At 41.0% G+C, this 18737-nt stretch overlaps 1 non-coding gene across 1 annotated transcript; it reads right to left on the bottom strand.

Moving 5' to 3' along the window:
* Positions 1-17381: 17381 nt before the first annotated feature.
* On the bottom strand, positions 17382-17489 carry LOC112773701 (small nucleolar RNA R71). The gene has a single exon (XR_003188238.1). It is a non-coding gene; the product is annotated as a small nucleolar RNA R71 (small nucleolar RNA).
* Positions 17490-18737: the final 1248 nt, after the last annotated feature.

The raw sequence follows: 18737 nt of genomic DNA, 5'->3' as shown, positions 1-18737 counted from the left end.
TATGAAATTTATATATTATTTTCTCAAACCTTTTTTAGGTTAAGCTTGATCAATAATGAGTCATATTAAAAAGAGTATTCAATATGTATGAAATAATGGTTTAATTATTCTGTTAGTCCTTATAATTTCACAAAATTTTAAATTAGGTCCCTGTACTTTTTTTTTTTAATTGAGTCCTTACACCAATTTTTTTTTTAGTTGGATCCCTGTAAAATTAATTCAATCACTACTAAAGAGGACCTAATTGAAAAAAAAAAAATTGGTACAAAGACTCAATTAAAAAGTAAAAAGATATAAGGACCAAATTAAAAATTTTGCGAAACTATACGGACTAACAAAATAATTAAACCTGAAACAATTTACAACATTTGAGTCTTTATTTTAGATATGTCAAATGTAGAAATTATCTCAGATTGTGTTTGGTAAATTTGGTGTGTGATAAGCAGCTAAGGCCTAAACTACAAATTTTAACGTAAGTTAATCTTATGAAATAAGAAGAGAATACAATGAATAAAGAATTAAAATAATGAATAACACTTGAAAGCAACTATGTATCAAGTTGTTGTAAGCTTCTTGGAAATCTTTTATTCATTGTTTTTCCTTGACTTGTATTTTAGTATATTGCTTGACAAAGAAATCTTGGAAACCCTTACCTCCTTCACATTTAGCTTAATTTAGTAACATGTGTAAGTAGTGCAAGTTCCTTTTGTCTAGTACAGTGTTTTTAGCATATTTAAAAAATATTTGCTGTACTTGCAGCAGACAAATGAGAAAAGGTTTTTTTTTTCAACATTCTAGCTTATTAAGCACGCTATAATTTGGAGTAAAATATATCCGTTGAACTTTTCTATTGTAAAATTCGTAAAATTAATAAATAATTAGTCAATAAATTAATTATTATTTAAAAAAATTATAAACTTAAATTTAATAGTTTAATAAGGTAGAAAAAATTAAAATATGAATTTTGACACATATTTTAAAGAATTTGGCCCAAAATTGAGTCGAACGGACTGAACCGAGCAAACCGATCCCGTAATAGGCCCAAGGCCCAACCCAACATTGATTAAATGAAGCGCACAGCTCCCTTTCCTCCCATTTAACACACACACACACACTGGTCTCCACTCTACACCTATGCATGAAGTTTCCGACGCTAGAAGGGATTGTCACCATAAAGGGAGACCAAAAGCTCGCGCGACGCTGCTACAATGAAAGTCTGAACCTTAAAGGCGATCCCAGAGGAAAAGAAACCAATACCATAGAACTTGGGGGAATACGAGCTCGTGAAGAACTCCGCCCTCAGCCGGAAGGTGAGACCAAAGAAGTTCAAATCGGAGACACTCAATACAAAACAACAAATATAGGGACGAATCTAAATGAAGACCTGAAGGAGCTACTAACAAAACTCCTAAAGGATAATTCCGACCTCTTTGCATGGAAGGCTGTCGACATGCCCGGTATTGGTCCCGGACTAATGTGTCATAAGTTAGCTGTATATCCTGGGTCTCGGTCAGTGCAACAGAAGCGTAGGAAGCTTGGACCAGAGAGGTCGCAAGCCGTAGAGGAGCAGGTACATGCCTTGTTGGAGGCAGGGTTCATAAGGGAGGTGAAATATCCATTATGTCTAGCCAATGTAGTATTAGTCAAAAAGTCAAATGGGAAGTGGCAGATGTGCACTGATTACACCGACCTCAACAAAGCCTGCCCAAAAGATCCTTATCCACTCCCGAATATAGACACACTAGTCGACGCTTCATCAGGATACAAGTACCTCTCCTTCATGGACACTTACTCAGGATACAACCAAATTCCAATGTATCAACCCAACCAAGAGAAAACCTCATTCCTAACCCTAAGAGCAAACTATTACTACGTAGTCATGCCCTTTGGCCTCAAGAACGCAAGGGCTACATATCAAAGATTGGTGAACAAAGTGTTCGCCAATCACATCAGAAAGATGATGGAGGTTTATGTAGACGACATGCTAATAAAAACACAAAGAGAGGACACATTGTTATCCGACCTCACTGAAGTGTTCAACACCATAAGAAAGCATGGAATGAGACTTAACCCCACAAAGTGCACCTTCACAGTAAAAGCCGGCAAATTCCTAGGCTTCATGCTCACTCAAAGAGGGATCGAAGCAAATCCGGATAAATGCCAGGCCATACTTAGCATGAAAAGTCTGACCTGTGTCAAAGAAGTCCAACAGCTCAATGGAAGACTAGCAGCTCTGTCTAGATTCCTAGCTGGATCGGCATTAAGATCTCTCCTTTTTACGTAACACTAAGGAAAGGAAAGATGTTTGAATGGACCCCAGAATGTGAACAAGCCTTCCAAGACTTCAAGACATTCCTGGGGCAACCACCCATCCTAACCCGACCCAGGGAAGGTGAAGAGCTAATCCTATACATTGCCGTAGGAAGTCGGGCAATAGCTTCAGCACTAGTCAGAGAAGACGAAAATGGGCAACAACCCATCTACTTCATCAGTAAGGCTTTACAAGGGGCCGAACTAAACTATCAAAAGATAGAAAAGTTTGCCTACGCCCTTGTACTCACTTTTCAACGGCTCTGACCATACTTCCAAGCTCACACCATCAGGGTGTGGACCAACCAGCTCGTAAAAGGTATTTTACAGAAAATAGACTTAGCTGGAAGAATCCTACAATGGGCGGTCGAGTTATCCGAATTTGACCTCAAATATGAAGCGCAGATAGCTATCAAGTCTCAGTACCAGGCCGACTTCATCGCATAGTACACTGACACCCCGGGTACCCCCACGAAGTGGAGCCTTTATGTAAATGGCTCCTCAAACAAAACCGGAAGTGGCGCAGGCGTCATTTTAGAAAGGGATTAGGGAACCCAAATCAAGCTCTCATTAAATTTCGAATTCCCCGCCTCAAATAACCAAGCTGAATACGAGGCCCTACTGGCTGGTTTGAAGCTGGATAGGGAGGTAGGAGCTCAGAAGCTTACCATTTTCAGCAATTCACAGGTAGTCACCTCGCAATTAGAAGGAAGTTACCAAGCTAAGGATCCTGTTCCGAGGGTTACCTGAAACTGTAGGTTGATCTCAGACGAGATCTTCTGCACTGGACAGAGATGACGTGTCCGGTTGGTGGGTGGTGGCCGGAGTGGTCGTATCCGACTTGTTAAACTGGCTGCGCTGCTGATCCTTTGTCACCAGAGGGTGGTGGTACCTGAAAGGGACTCCGATGCTTAAGTTAGCAAGGGTATTAAGCAGGTTTTTAGTAGAATTAGAGTATGAGTTATACCTGGGTGCTCCAGTGTATTTATAATGGTGTGGAGTGACCTTCTTAGATAAGATAAGTTAGTTATCTTATCTTATCTTATCTTATCTTTGAGTGAGGTCATCTTATCTTCAAGGGAACCGCCCTTATCTCTATAGGCTTGGGCTTCCATTGGATTTGGGTCATGTTCCTCTATTCGGGCCCTTTATTGGGCTTTCCTGGCAATTTGGCCGAGCTCTTTGAGAAGAGGTCAGATAGTCTAACCTGAAGAGGTCGGTCGCCTTGTCGCTAAACATCCCGGGTCGGATAGCTCGACCCAGGGTATGAACAGTGCCCCTGCTCGAGCTCGGTCTTTCTTTTGAGGTCGAGTCTTAGTTTTAGGACTTTGTTCCTTCTCTGGTGAAGCCGAACTCGAGCCTTTTGTCGATTTTGCTGAAGCTTTTTGAATGTGAAGCGTTTTTCTCCTTTGCACGCTTTTAACCCTTTTGTCTTTGGAAATGTGCGAGGGTTTAATACCCTCATTAATTGGTTTTTAATGCTCCATTTCTCTTGCTTCTTTTATTTTGAACTTTACGCATACAAAACGGTTTTTTCTCTTCTCTGTAACTTCCCCCCTTTTCTCTCTTTCTTTCTGCTTTGCCTGAAACTTTGCACATTCGTGTTTTTCCTCGTGACGCTATTTGGTGATTGTTGGTGCTTTGTTTGAAGGGCAATTTCGCTCCTCCATCTTTCAACTTCTTCAGAGCTTTTCTTGTTTCAGGTTGGCTTCTTTGTTTCTTTACTTCTTTCATAAAGTCACAATTTTTGCTTGAGTGCATTGTTGAAAAGCTTGAACCTTTTCGTGTTTTTGCGCCTGCCTGTGATGTATCTTTCTGGCTTTCTTTTGACCTTATGTATACTTTTGGTATTTCTGATGATTAGGGCTTATCTTTCTGGCTTTGCATGTTTGTTGCATTACTGTTTGGTTTTGTGGCTTCTGTGAGATACTGGCTTGTTCGTTTCTGAAAAAGGTCGCGTCTTTGGTGATTTTCCTTGGTATATTTTGTTGCTTGATAGTTTTTGTAGACTGAGACTGTAGTTGCGAGTGTGGTTTTAACGATCCTTTTTTCTCTTCGGAGTGCTGATTGAGAGAAAGTTTTCTTCTATTGTGATAGCTTTATTGAGAATGATGATCTTCTTGGCGATCTTGCTCTGATTTGCGTCTTTTTGATTAGAGTCTTTTGCTCTGTGTCATTGCCTCCAAAGGATGCCCCTGGACCTTGGTGTATGTCTTGGAGCTTTTCTTTTACTGTTTGTATTGCTCTGGATCACGTTGTCCGAGTTGTTTTGATATCGCCCGAGTTATTTTTTGGTGAGTAATCCATTTTTCTTTTTTTGCTTGTAGGACTAATTGGCCATGTCTACCCGCAAAAATATTGTAGAGACGTCTTCTAAGGTTCCTGAAGGGATGTCCAACTGGTTGGACTCCCTTGTGTTAATGTGTGTTTTCGTGGTGAATGCTGAGTTTTGTGTGGAGCTTAGGAAACATCACAGGATTTGTAGTAATTAGGAGCAGGAGAAAAATTATGAGCTAGTAGAACCTGATTCTGATGAGAGGGTCTGTTTTCCGACTTCAGTCCAGGGGAAACGTCCTTTCTTTTATGCCTACCAATATTTCTTTAGTCAAATGAGCATTACCTTTCCCTTTACTCCCTTTGAAACCAATTTGTTGTGGTCATGCAATGTGTCTCCATCCCAACTTTATCCGAATTCATGGGATTTTGTTAAGATTTTCCAGTTGTTGTGTCAAGAATTGGATGTTAAGCCTTTTCAAACTCTCTTTCTTTACCTTTTCGTTTTGACCAAGCCAGGGATTTCTGTCAAAAAAAAAAGCTTCCTGGGTTTCTTTTCGGTCTGCCCAAGGAAAGAAAGTTTTTTCAATGTATGATGAGTCTTTTAGGGACTTCAATTATTTCTTTAAGGTTTGAGCTGTTGAAGGAGCTCGTCCCTTTTTTCTGGATGAGAACGACGAGCCCGCTTTTCCTTTAGAGTGGCAAAAGAATGTTGTAGTGTCGAGGTATACGTGGAAGATGTTGGATGAGGTCGAACAGGCCTTTGTTAATGTGTTGGAGGAGAACTGGGGACAGCCTCCCTATCTTGACACAAAAAGGATTTTAAGGTATCCTTCGCTTCTTCGAGCTGAGCTAGGTAGTGGTTATCTTATCTTGTTTTCGTTTTGTTTCCTTTTTGTCGAGCTTTGTTATTTTTCTCTCAATTTGTAACAATCTTTGTGTTTTTTCTAGAGATGGTGAAAAACAATGAATCTACAAAGGCCTTTAAGAAGGCGAAGAAAGCTACTGCAGCTCAGAATATCTCGGCCAAGATGGCCGGGGAGGGGTCCTCTCAAGTTCAGTCGAAGCCATCCGTACCGAGCTCTCCTGGACCGAGAAGGATGATCCCTACTCCTCGGGTTCGTTTGGTTGATCCTCCACAGGCTTCTGTCGCTACCTTTGGCGCTCCTCCTCCGAAAAAGCAAAAGACAGCTGAGCCCTTTAACCTTGATGCCCCTGACTTCAATGCTGTCGAGTTTGTTGACCAGCAAATCGGTCCTTATGGTACCATCCCTACTGACGATGTTTCTCTTCTTCGCCATCTGGATTTTATTACTCGATGTAGCATCAAGATGGCACACATGAGGGCAGCCTTATATCGGACTGCCCAAGATCTTCCCCTTCACGCTACAAAGGCCTTTATGGAGGAGGCCAAGTTGGAGTTCGATCGGATGAAGGGTTTGAAGGAGGAGCTCGAGGTGAAGGTGACCAAGTTAGAAAAAGAGTTGGAGGGTGAAAAGGCTAGTTTGTTGCCTTGGCGGCTTCTGTGAAGTTGGCTGAAGACACAGCGTTGAGGCACAAGGAGAGTTATGTCACGACCTATAGAGAGATGATGCGTCTCAGGGATAATTTGGAGTCTGCCTGGGCTGATTATGCCGAACTCCAGGGTCACCTTGTAGGCAGCGTAACTGCTGCTTATGAGAAGCTGAAGGAGCAGGTTTGGGTTCTTGCACCCGAGCTTGACCTTACTCTCTTCAGCTTGGACAACGTTGTGAAGGACGGTAAGATTGTCCCTGATGACCCTGATGATGATGATGTCGAACCTCCTCCTGTGCATGCCGCCAAAACTTCTGTTGCGCCGACTTCTTCAATCCCTTCAGCTGAGGCTGGTCATCCCCGGTCGGATCCTGATTGCCAAATCTTGAACCGGGATTATGGGACAGTGGATGCGGTGCCTATTCAGACTCGCCTTCCTTCATCCCGTGCTGATGCAGCTGAGAAGTCTTCAAATCATCAATGATTATCCTGGATGTTTATGTATATAGCCCGGCTTGTGGGATTTGAACTTTTTATATTTTGTAATTGGTTCTAACTTTGTGATATTCTTTTAGTTGCTTGTTTAGCAACTTTATTTTGAAAAATAAAGTAGTTTCTCAAGCTCTTGGGGATGACTGTTGGTAGCCTCTTGAGTTTGTTATTATTATAACTTTGTGCTTTGCATAACATGTTTGTCTTGCATCTGTCTGGTACCTTTTTAGGTTTTGTTGGAGCTTTGTTGTCCGATCTCTTGTGATTGCCCTTGTATTTTCATACTTGTGGCTTGATTCTTTTGAGGTTGTGGATGTTTGGGTCCAACTTGTATGTCGACTTTCTTACTTTGATCTGAAGTTATTTCTAGTAATCTGTTTTGTTAGGACCTTTGTTAGATCTCTTTTAGAGATTACTTTTTATAACTTGTTTGTGGGAGGCCGACTTTATCATGTCGGACCTTTCTAAGTTATTTTAATAATCCTCTTTTTTGGACCTTGTTCAGGTCTCTTTCAGGGATTACTTTTATAACTTTATGTTCTGGGCCGACTTCATCATGTCGGGCCCTTCTAAGTTATTTTAATAATCCTCTTTTTTGGACCTTGTTCAGGTCTCTTTCAGGGATTACTTTTATAACTTTATGTTCTGGGCCGACTTCATCATGTCGGGCCCTTCTAAGTTATTTTAGTAATCCTCTTTTTTGGACCTTGTTCATGTCTCTTTCAGGGATTACTTTTATAACTTTATGTTCTGGACCGACTTCATCATGTCGGGCCCTTCTAAGTTATTTTAGTAATCCTCTTTTTTGGACCTTGTTCAGGTCTCTTTCAGGGATTACTTTTATAACTTTATGGTCTGGGCCGACTTCATCACGTCGGGCCCTTCTATGTTATTTTTAGTAATCCTCTTTTATAGGGTTGGCCAGACCTCTTTCCAGGGATTTACTTTTTATAACTTTGGTTATTGTGGTCGACTGGTCCGACTTCTTTACGTCGGCCAGTCTTTTAAGTTATTTTTAGCAATCCATTTTATTAAGACCTCGTCAGGTCCTTTCTATGGATCACTTTCGCTAACTTCTTGCATTATTCCGTTTTCATCTTTGCCGATTTTGTAGAAATTGGGTTTAATCCTCGTTTGGTCGACCTTTTGATGAATTTGGTTTTCATCTTTGTTGGTCTTTATCGTGATCGTGCAGTGAATTTGATTTTCACTTTCTGCCGATCTGTAGCTTTATAATCGGGCGATGAATTTTTAGGGTTTCAGATTAATGCGTCTTGAGAATTTGTAGAAGATCTAAATAATTTTTATTCGAAAGAAAATGCAGATATATACATGTGGGAGTTTTTTCTAAGTCGGGCAATTTGTAGGTCTTGGCTTGGCACCTCATTAAAAAACCTTTTCAGAAAAAAGAGTGTGCCTTATCCTAAGATCCTTTATCACCCCTAACTATAGTACCTTCTTAGGTTGCAGGCGTGCCATGACCTAGGAAGCTCTCGCCCTTCGAGTTCGGACAGTCTGTAGTAGCCCTTTCCAAGTACTTCTATGACTCGGTAGGGTCCTTTCCAATTCGCTGCCAGCTTTCCTTCTCCAGATCGAATTGTTCTGATATCATTTTGGATTAGAATAAGGTCATTCTCGATAAAACTTCGCGGCACTATATTTTGATTGTATCTCAAAGCCATTCGACATTTCAATGCCTCTTCCCTGATCCGAGCTCTTTCTTGGATTTCTAGAAGTAGGTCGAGTTCTTCCCTTTGAAGTTGGGAGTTGGCTTCTTCATTATAGTGGATCACTCTGAGCGACCCTTCTTCAATCTCCACTGGGATCATTGCCTCCATTCCATAAGCTAATCGGAAGGGTGATTCCTTTGTGGTGGAATGTGGCGTTGTTCGGTATGCCCATAGGACTTGTGGGAGCTCTTCAGCCCAGGCTCCCTTTGCGTCCTGTAATCTCCATTTTAGCCCAGCCAATATGACTTTGTTGACAGCTTCGGCTTGTCCATTGACTTGGGGATGTTCTATGGAAGTGAATTGATGTTTTATGTTCAAGTCGGCCACTAACTTTCTAAAGCCTGCATCTGTGAATTGAGTGCCATTGTCTGTGGTGATAGAGTATGGAACCCCAAACCTTGTGACAATGTTTCTATATAGGAATTTTCGACTTCTTTGAGCAGTGGCGTTAGCTAGAGGTTCTACCTCGATCCATTTTGTGAAGTAGTCTATCCCTATTATGAGGAATTTGACTTGTCCTGATCCCTGAGGGAAGGGTCCGAAAAGGTCGAGTCCCCATTTTGCGAATGGCCAGGGTGAGGTTACGCTGATGAGCTCCTCTGGCAGGGCGATGTGAAAGTTGGCATGTTTCTTACATGGTGGACACGTCTTTACGAACTCTTTGGTTTCTTTTTGTAGAGTTGGCCAATAAAATCCGGCCCGGAGTATTTTTTTTGGTAAGTGCCTGTGCTCCGAGATGATTGCCATAGATGTCACTGTGTACTTCTTCTAAAACTTCCTTTGTGTTGGAAGTCGGTACACATTTTAACAATGGTATTGAAATTCCTCTTTTGTATAGAGTATTGTTTATGATAGTGTAGTACTGTGCCTCCCGTTTTAACCTCTTTGCCTCCTTTTCATCTGTGGGGAGTGTTTCTGTTTTGAGGTAGTTAATTATGGGAGTCATCCATCCTTGATCCAGACTTGTTATGGCTATGACTTTTTCTTCATCCGAGATTGACGGGTTCTGTAGAATTTCTTGGATAAGGCATCTATTGTTGCCCCCTGGTTTGGTGCTGGCTAGTTTTGAGAGTGCATCAGCTCGGGCGTTCTGTTTCCGGGGTATGTGGCGGACCTCATATTCCCCGAGTTGTCTGAGCTATTCCCTGGTTTTGTCCAAGTACTTTTTCATGGTGGGATCCTTGGCTTGGTAGCTCCCTACTATTTGTGAAGTGACCACCTGTGAGTCGCTGAAGATGATGAACTTTTGAGCTCCAACCTCCTTAGCCAGCTTCAGACCAGCTAGTAGTGCCTCATACTCAGCTTGGTTGTTTGAGGCGCGGAACCCAAATTTGAGGAAAAGTTCGATTTGGGTTCCCTGATCGCTTTCAATTATCACACCCGCGTCGCTTCCAGTTTTGTTTGAGGAACCGTCTACATAGAGATTCTATTCTGTAGGAATTTCTGGGGTGTCTGTAAATTCTGCAATAAAGTCAGCCAAATATTGGGATTTGATGGCTGTCCGGGCTTTGTATTGAAGGTCAAATTCAGACAACTTGACAGCCCATTGTAAGATTCTTCCTGCTAAATCTGTTTTCTGCAGAATACCTTTTATTGGCTGATTAGTCCGAACCCTGATGATGTGGGCTTGAAAATATGGACGAAGTCGTCGAGATGTTAATATGAGAGCATAGATGAATTTTTCTATTTTTTGGTAGTTCAGCTCAGATCCTTGTAGTGCCTTGCTAATGAAGTATACGGGTTGTTGCCCACTGTCATTTTGTCGGACCAATGCTGAGGCTACTGCCCGACTTCCTACTGCGAGGTATAATACAAGGGGTTCTCCTTCCCGTGGCCGAGTTAGGATAGGAGGTTGTCCCAGGAATTTTTTGAAATCTTGGAAGGCCTGTTCGCACTCCGTTGTCCATTCGAACCTCTTTCCCTTCCTTAGAGTAGCATAGAAGGGAAAAGATCTTATTGCTGATCCCGCTAAAAATCTGGACAAGGCTGCCAATCTTCCATTGAGCTGTTGTACCTCTTTAACGCAAGTCGGGCTCTTCATATCAAGTATGGCCTGGCATTTATCCGGATTTACCTCGATTCCTCTTTGTGTAAGCATAAAAACCAAGAATTTTCCAGCTTCTACTGCGAAGGTGTATTTTGCAGGATTAAGTCGCATGCCATGCCTTCTTATAGTGTTGAATACTTGGGTGAGGTCGGACAGTAACGTCTCTTCACTTTGTGTCTTTATTAACATGTCGTCCACATAGACTTCCATGATTTTTCTGATGTGATCCGTAAAGACTTTATTCATTAATCTCTGGTAAGTAGCTCCTGCATTTTTAAGTCCAAAAGACATGACGATGTAGCAATAGTTTACTTTTGGGGTTAAGAATGAAGTTTTTTCTTGGTCGGGTGGGTACATCGGGATTTGATTGTATCCCGAATATGCATCCATAAACGAGAGGTATTTATATCCGGAGGAGGCATCCACCAGAGCATCGATACTTGGGAGTGGATAAGGATCTTTTGGGTATGCTTTGTTGAGATCAGTGTAGTCGGTGCACATCCGCCACTTCCCATTTGATTTTTTCACCAAGACGACGTTAGCTAGCCATAGTGGGTACTTGACTTCTCTTATGAGTCCTACCTCCAGTAAAGCTTGTACCTGCTCTTCCACAACTTGGGATTGTTCTGGTCCGAGCTTTCTACGCCTCTGTTGTACTGGCCGAGATCCTGGGTAGACCGCTAGCTTGTGGCACATTAACTTGGGGTCTATGCCTGGCATGTCTGCAGCCTTCCATGCGAAGAGGTCGACGTTATCTCGTAAGAACTGTACGAGTGATTTTTTTATGTCTCCTTTTAGGATTGTACCGATATTGGTTGTTTTGTCTGGGATATCTCCGATCTGGACTTTTTCTACTTCTCCTTCGGGTTGTGGGCGGAGTTCTTCCCGCCTCTGAACTCCACCGAGTTCGATGGTGTGGAATTCTTCTCCTCTGCCTCTGAGGTTTAGACTTTCGTTGTAACAATGGTGCGCGGTCTTCTGGTCTGCTTTTATTGTAGATATCCCTTCTGTGGTTGGGAACTTCATGCATAGATGTAGAGTCGAGACTACTACGCCGAGCTGATTTAACGTTGTCCGACATATTAAGGAATTGTAGGCTGAACTCATGTCGACCACGATGTAGTCTATCTTGAGAGTTTTTGATTGATTTCCTTTTCCAAAGGTAGTGTGTAGTGAGATGTACCCGAGTCGTTGGATTGGAGTGTCTCCCAGTCCAAACAGGTTGTTTGGAGCTTCCCTGGTCGACCAATATGCGGTGGAGATTTGCATTCGCCAATATGATGGTGATGACCATGGGATCGTCGTGTCCTGAGATGATGCCAGTTGCGTCCTCCCTAGTGAAAGTAATGTGGGGATGTCGGGTGTTTCCTCTTTCCTCCGTATATCATGAGGACGTGTATCTCTGGTGTACGAAGTGATTGCTCAGTTTGTCTGACATCTTCGTCCCTTCTTCTTTTTCTTTGCTCATCGTCTCAGGTGGCTAGGTACCGACCTAATTTCCCTTCTCTTACTAGTTTTACTATGACATTTTTTAAGGCAAAGCATTCGTTGGTGGAATGCCCACAGATTCGATGGTATTCACAATATTCAGTCTGATTTCCTCCTCCTTTTTTTTCTTTGAGTGGTCGAGCTGGGGGATTTTTTCAGTATGACAAACTTCTCTGTAGACATCCACAAGGGACACCCGAAGAGGGGTGTAATTGTGGTAGTTTTTGATTTTTCCCCATGTTTATCTTCTTTCTTTTTGGACTCTTTATCTCAGGAGGAGTAGGTGAATCCGGATTTTGAGGTCTCTCCTAGTCGAGAGTTTTCCTCTATGTTGATGTACTTCTCTGCTCATTCTTGCACTTTGTTCAGAGATGTGGGGTGTTTTTTTTATATAGCTTGGCTAAAAGGTCCCTCTCGTAAGCCATTGATGAGACCCATAATGGCGGCCTCTATTGGTAGGCTTTGTATGTCCAGACATGCTTTGTTGAATCTTTCCATGTAGCTGCGGAGACTTTCCCGATCTCCTTGCTTGATTCCTAATAGACTTGGGGTGTGCTTAGCTTTATCTTTTTGGATGGAGAATCTGGCCAGAAACTTCTTGGCTAAGTCGTCGAAACTTGAGATGGACCTAGGAGGTAGATTGTCGAACCATCTAATTGCTGTCTTTGTTAAAGTAGTCGGGAAGGCTTTGCAGCGAACTACATCTGAGGCGTCGGTGAGGTACATTCTGCTTCTGAAATTACTGAGATGATGGCCGGGATCTGCTGTGCCATCATATAAAGTCATGTCGGAAAGTTTGAAGTCCTTTGGGATTTTGGCCCTCATGATCTCTTTGGTGAATGTGTCTTGGTCTTTACGGGAGTTATCTTCGTGCTTGGATCGAGTATTTTTGGCCTTGAGATCTGATTCGAGTTTTAGGAATTTGTCCTCTAACTCGCGGCGTCGCCCAACTTCCCTTTGTAGGTCTCTCTCAGCTTCTCGTTGATGCTCCACCTCTTTTTCGAGTTGCTTTAAGCGATCTTGAAGTGCCTCCACGGCTCCCACATTTGGTGAATTGTTGTTTTTGTTAGGTTGAGGGGTATCTTTTGGTGTAGTGTCCGCGTTCTTGTGCGGCATTCTATCTTCTAGATCCAAATCATGGTCGTTGTCATGGTCGTCTGTCATGGTGATGGGATGACTTCCAGGTTCCCCGGCAACGACGCTAATGTTCTGAGGGTTACCTGAAACTGTAGGTCGATCTCGGATGAGATCTTCTGCACTGGACGGAGATGACATGTCCGGCTGGTGGGTGGCGGCCGGAGCGGTCGTATCCGACTTGTTGGACTGGCTGCGCTGCTGATCCTTTTCACCGGAGGGTGATGGTACCTGTTCCGAGGGTTACCTGAAACTGTAGGTCGATCTCGGATGAGATCTTCTGTACTGGTCGGAGATGACGTGTCTGGCTGGCTGGTGGCGGTCGGAGCTGTTGTGTCCGACTTGTTGGACTGGCTGCACTTCTGATCCTTGGTCACCGGAGGGTGGGGGATACCTGCAAGAGACTCAGATGCTTAAGTTAGCACGGGTATTGATGAGCGGATAATTTATACGCTTTTTGACATTGTTTTTAGTATGTTTTTAGTAGGATCTAGTTACTTTTAGGGATGTTTTCATTAGTTTTTATGTTAAATTCACATTTCTGGACTTTACTATGAGATTGTGTGTTTTTCTGTGATTTCAGGTATTTTCTGACTGAAATTGAGGGACTTGAGCAGAAATCAGATTCAGAGGTTGAAGAAGGACTGCTGATGCTGTTGGATTCTGACCTCCCTGCACTCAAAGTGGATTTTCTGAAGCTACAGAACTTGAAATGGCGCGCTTCCAATTGCGTTGGAAAGTAGACATCCAGGGCTTTCCAGAAATATATAATAGTCCATACTTTGGCTAAGAATAGATGACGCAAACTGGTATTCAACGCCAGCTCTTTGCCCAAATCTGGCTTCCAGCGCCAGAAAAGGAGCCAAAACCAGAGTTGAACGCCCAAACTGGCACAAAAGCTGGCGTTCAACTCCAAGAAGGACCTCTACACGTGCAACACTCATGCCCAGCCCAAGCACACACCAAGTGGGCCACGGAAGTGGATTTATGCATCAATTACTTACTCATGTAAACCCTAGTAGCTAGTTTATTATAAATAGGACCCTTTACTATTGTATTAGACATCCTGAATTGTATTCTGATCCTGTGATCACATTTTAGGGGGCTGGCCATTCGGCCATGCCTGGACCTTTCACTTATATATTTTCAACGGTAGAGTTTCTACACTCCATAGATTAAGATGTGGAGCTCTGCTGTTCCTCAAAGATTAATGCAAAGTACTACTGTTTTCTATTCAATTCATCTTATTTCGCTTCTAAGATATCCATTCACACCCAAGAACGTGATGAAGGTGATGATTATGTGTGACGCTCATCACCATTCTCCCCTATGAACACGTGCTTGACAAACAGTTCCGTTCTACATGAAATAAGCTAGAATGAATATCTCTTAGATCTCCTAACCAGAATCTTCGTGACGTAAGCTAGAATGATGGCGGCATTAAAGAGAATCCGGAAAGTCTAAACCTTGTCTATGGTATTCCGAGTAGGATTCAATGATTGAATGACCGTGACGAGCTTCAAACTCGCGATTGCTGGGCGTTAGTGACAGACGCAAAATGAGGGTGAATCCTATTCCAGCATGATCGAGAACCGACAGATGATTAGCCGTGCTGTGACAGAGCATGTGAGCATATTTTTCACTGAGAGGAGGGGATGTAGCCACTGACAACGGTGATGCCCTTGCATAAAGCCAGCCATGGAAAGGAGTAAGACTGATTGGATGAAGATAGCAGGAAAGCAGAGGTTCAGAGGGACGAAAGCATCTCCATTCGCTTATCTGAAATTCCTACCAATGAATTACATAAGTATTTCTATCCCTATTTTATTATATTAAATTTGAAAACACCATTATCAATTTATATCTGCCTAACTGATATTTGCAAGGTGACCATAGCTTGCTTCATACCAACAATCTCCGTGGGATTCGACCCTTACTCACGTAAGGTATTACTTGGACGACCCAGTGCACTTGCTGGTTAGTTGTATCGAAGTTGTGAACCATGGTATTGGCACCATGTTCTTGGCGCCATTGCTAGAGAAAGAAAGAGCCATGAATTCTACATAATTAAAGTGTAATCACGATTACGCGTACCAAGTTGCTCACGTTGCCAGGGATTGTTCGAGCCTGGAAATCACAATTTCGTGCACCAAGTTTTTGGCGCCGTTGCCAGGGATTGTTCGTGTTTGGACAACTAACGGTTCATCTTGTTGCTCAGATTAGGTAACTTTCTTTTCGTTTTCTTTTCAACAAATTTTTCAAAAATATTTCAAAATTTTCTCATCTGTTTTCGAAAAAATAATATAAAAATGTTTTCAAAAATTTTATTCAAAATTTTTAAAAATGAATTCTAGTGTTTCATGAAGCATGTTGAAGCCTGGCTGGCTGTAAAGCCATGTCTAATTCCTTTGGGAATGAGTATGTCAGGCGTGTCATGTCTGAATTACATGCTGAAGCTTGGCTGGCCATTGGGCATGTCTAGTGTTTTGGACCGGAGCTTTCATTGAAAGCTTGGCTGGCTCATGAGCCATGTCTAATTCCTGGACTGAAGCTTTAGACTAAGAATGCAAGATTCCTGGAATTCATGTTAAAAAAATTTTGGAATCCTTATTTTCTCTTTTTCATATAATTTTCGAAAAAAAATCCAAAAAAAAATTAGAAAATCATAAAAATCAAAAACATTTTTTGTGTTTCTTGTTTGAGTCTTGATTCATATCATAAGTTTGGTGTCATTTGCATGTGCATCTTGCATTTTTCGAAAATTTCATGCATTCATAGTGTTCTTCATGATCTTCAAGTTGTTCTTAGTAAGTCTTCTTGTTTGATCTTGATGATTTTTTGTTTTGTGTCTTTTATTGTTTTTCATATGCATTTTTGAATTCTTAGTGTCTAAGTATTAAAGAATTCTAAGTTTGGTGTCTTGCATGTTTTCCTTGCATTAAAAATTTTTTCAAAAATATGTTCTTGGTGTTCATCATGATCTTCATAGTGTTCTTGGTGTTCATCTTGACATTCATAGCATTCATGCATTGCATCTTTTTAGTATTTTTCTCTCTCATCATAAAAATTCAAAAATAAAAAAAATATCTTTCCCTTTTTCTCTCATCAAATTCGAAAATTTGAGTTGACTTTTTCAAAAATTTTTAAAATCAAGTTGTTTCTTATGAGTCAAATCAAATTTTCAATTTGAAAGTCTTATCTTTTTCAAAATCTTTTTCAAAAATCAAATCTTTTTCAAAATTCTTAGTTATTTTCGAAAATTCCAAAAATATTTTTCAAAAATCTTTTTCTTATTTTTTATATCAAATTTTCGAAAATAACATAATCAATTAATGTTTTGATTAAAAAATTTGAAGTTTGTTACTTGCTTGTTAAGAAAGATTCAAACTTTAAGTTCTAGAATCATATCTTGTGATTTCTTATGAATCAAGTCATTAATTGAGATTTTAAAAATCAAATCTTTTTCAAAACTAATTTCTAAAATATCTTCTTATCTTACCTTTTTCAAAAAGTTGGTTTCAAAATATCTTTTCTAACCTCCTAACTTCTTATCTTCTCAAAATTGGTTTTCAAAATTTGTTTCAACTAACTAACTAACTTTTTGTTTGTTTCTTAACTTTTTCAAAACTACCTAACTAACTCTCTCTCTCTCATTTTCGAAAATATCTTCCCCCTTTTTCAAAATTTCTTTTTAATTTATTAATTATTTTAATTTTTTATTTTTAAATCTTAATTTTTGAAAATTACTAACATTTTTCAAAAACTATTTTCAAAAATCACTAACTCTTTTTCAAAAAATCATTTTCGAAAATTCCTTCTCTCTCATCTTATTCTATTTATTTATTCATCTACTAACATCTCATCTCACATCTCTGCCATCCTCACAGTTGTGTTTCTTCCATTCCATTACATTCTTTATCTCCCTCTTTTCTTTCACTCACAAAGGAATCCCTATACTGTGGTATAAAGGATTTCTATTATTATTATTTTTCTGTGCCCTCTTCTTTGTCATATGAGCAGGAGCAAGGACAAGAACATTCTTGTGGAAGCAGATCCAGAACCTGAAATGACTCTGAAAAGGAAACTAAAAGAAGCTAAAATACAACAATCCAGAGATAACCTTTCAGAAATTTTCGAACAGGAAGAGGAGATGGCAGCCGAAAATAATAATAATGTAAGGAAGATGCTTGGTGACTTTACTGCACCTAATTCCAATTTACATGGAAGAAGCATCTCCATTCCTGCCATTGGAGCAAACAACTTTGAGCTGAAACCTCAATTAGTTTCTCTGATGCAGCAGAACTGCAAGTTTCATGGACTTCCATCTAAACTCTTGGGATAAACTGGTCACGGCTTTCTTAGCCAAGTACTTTCCTCCTCAAAAGCTGAGCAAGCTTAGAGCTGATGTTCAAACCTTCAGACAGAAAGAAGGTGAATCCCTCTATGAAGCTTGGGAAAGATACAAACAGTTGACCAAAAAGTGTCCTTCTGACATGCTTTCAGAATAGACCATCCTGGATATATATTCTATGATGGTTTATCTGAGCTATCAAAGATGTCATTGGACACTTCTGCAGATGGATCCATTCATCTAAAGAAAACGCCTGCAGAAGCTCAAGAACTCATTGACATGGTTGCTAATAACCAGTTCATGTACACTTCTGAAAGGAATCCTGTGAGTAATGGGACGCCTATGAAGAAGGGAGTTCTTAAAGTTGATACTCTGAATGCCATATTGGCTCAGAATAAAATATTGACTCAGCAAGTCAATATGATCTCTCAGAGTTTGAATGGAATGCAAGCTGCATCCAACAGTACTCAAGAGGCTTCTTATGAAGAAGAAGCTTATGATCCTGAGAACCCTGCAATAGCAGAGGTGAATTACTTAGGTGAACCTTATGGAAACACCTATAACTCATCATGGAGAAATCATCCAAATTTCTCATGGAAGGATCAAAAGCCTCAACAAGGCTTTAATAATGGTGGAAGAAACAGGTTTAGCAACAGCAAGCCTTTTCCATCATCCACTCAGCAACAGACAGAGAACTCTGAACAAAATACTTCTAATCTGGCAAACTTAGTCTCTGATCTGTCTAAGGCCACTATAAGTTTCATGAATGAAATAAGATCTTCCATTAGAAATTTGGAAGCACAAGTGGGCCAGCTGAGTAAAAGGATCACTGAAATCCCTCCCAGTACTCTCCCAAGCAATACAGAAGAGAACCCAAAAGGAGAGTGCAAGGCCATTGACATAAGCACCATGGCCGAACCTACAAGGGGAGTGGAGGACGTGAATCCCAAGGAGGAAGACCTCCTGGGACGTCCAGTGATCAATAAGGAGCTTCCCTCTGAGGAACCAAAGGACTCTGAGGCTCATCTAGAGCCCATAGAGATTCCATTGAACCTCCTTATGCCCTTCATGAGCTATGATGAGTACTCCTCTTTTGAAGAGAATGAGGATCTTACTGAAGAGCAAACTGCCAAGTTTCTTGGTGCAATCATGAAGCTGAATGCCAAATTATTTGGCATTGATACTTGGGAAGTTGAACCTCCCTTGTTCATCAATGAACTAAGTGATCTGGATCAACTGACATTGCCTCAGAAGAGACAGGATCCTGGAAAGTTCATAATACCCTGTACCATAGGCACCATGATCTTTAAGGCTCTATGTGACCTTGATTCAGGAATAAACCTCATGCCCCTCTCTGTAATAGAGAAACTGGGAATCTATGGGGTGCAAGCTGCTA

The sequence above is a fragment of the Arachis hypogaea genome, chromosome 18 (assembly GCF_003086295.3).
Source record: "Arachis hypogaea cultivar Tifrunner chromosome 18, arahy.Tifrunner.gnm2.J5K5, whole genome shotgun sequence".
NCBI lineage: Eukaryota > Viridiplantae > Streptophyta > Magnoliopsida > Fabales > Fabaceae > Arachis > Arachis hypogaea.
The sequence above is the reverse complement of the archived record's forward strand: the minus strand, read 5'-3'. Positions and strand labels throughout refer to the sequence as shown.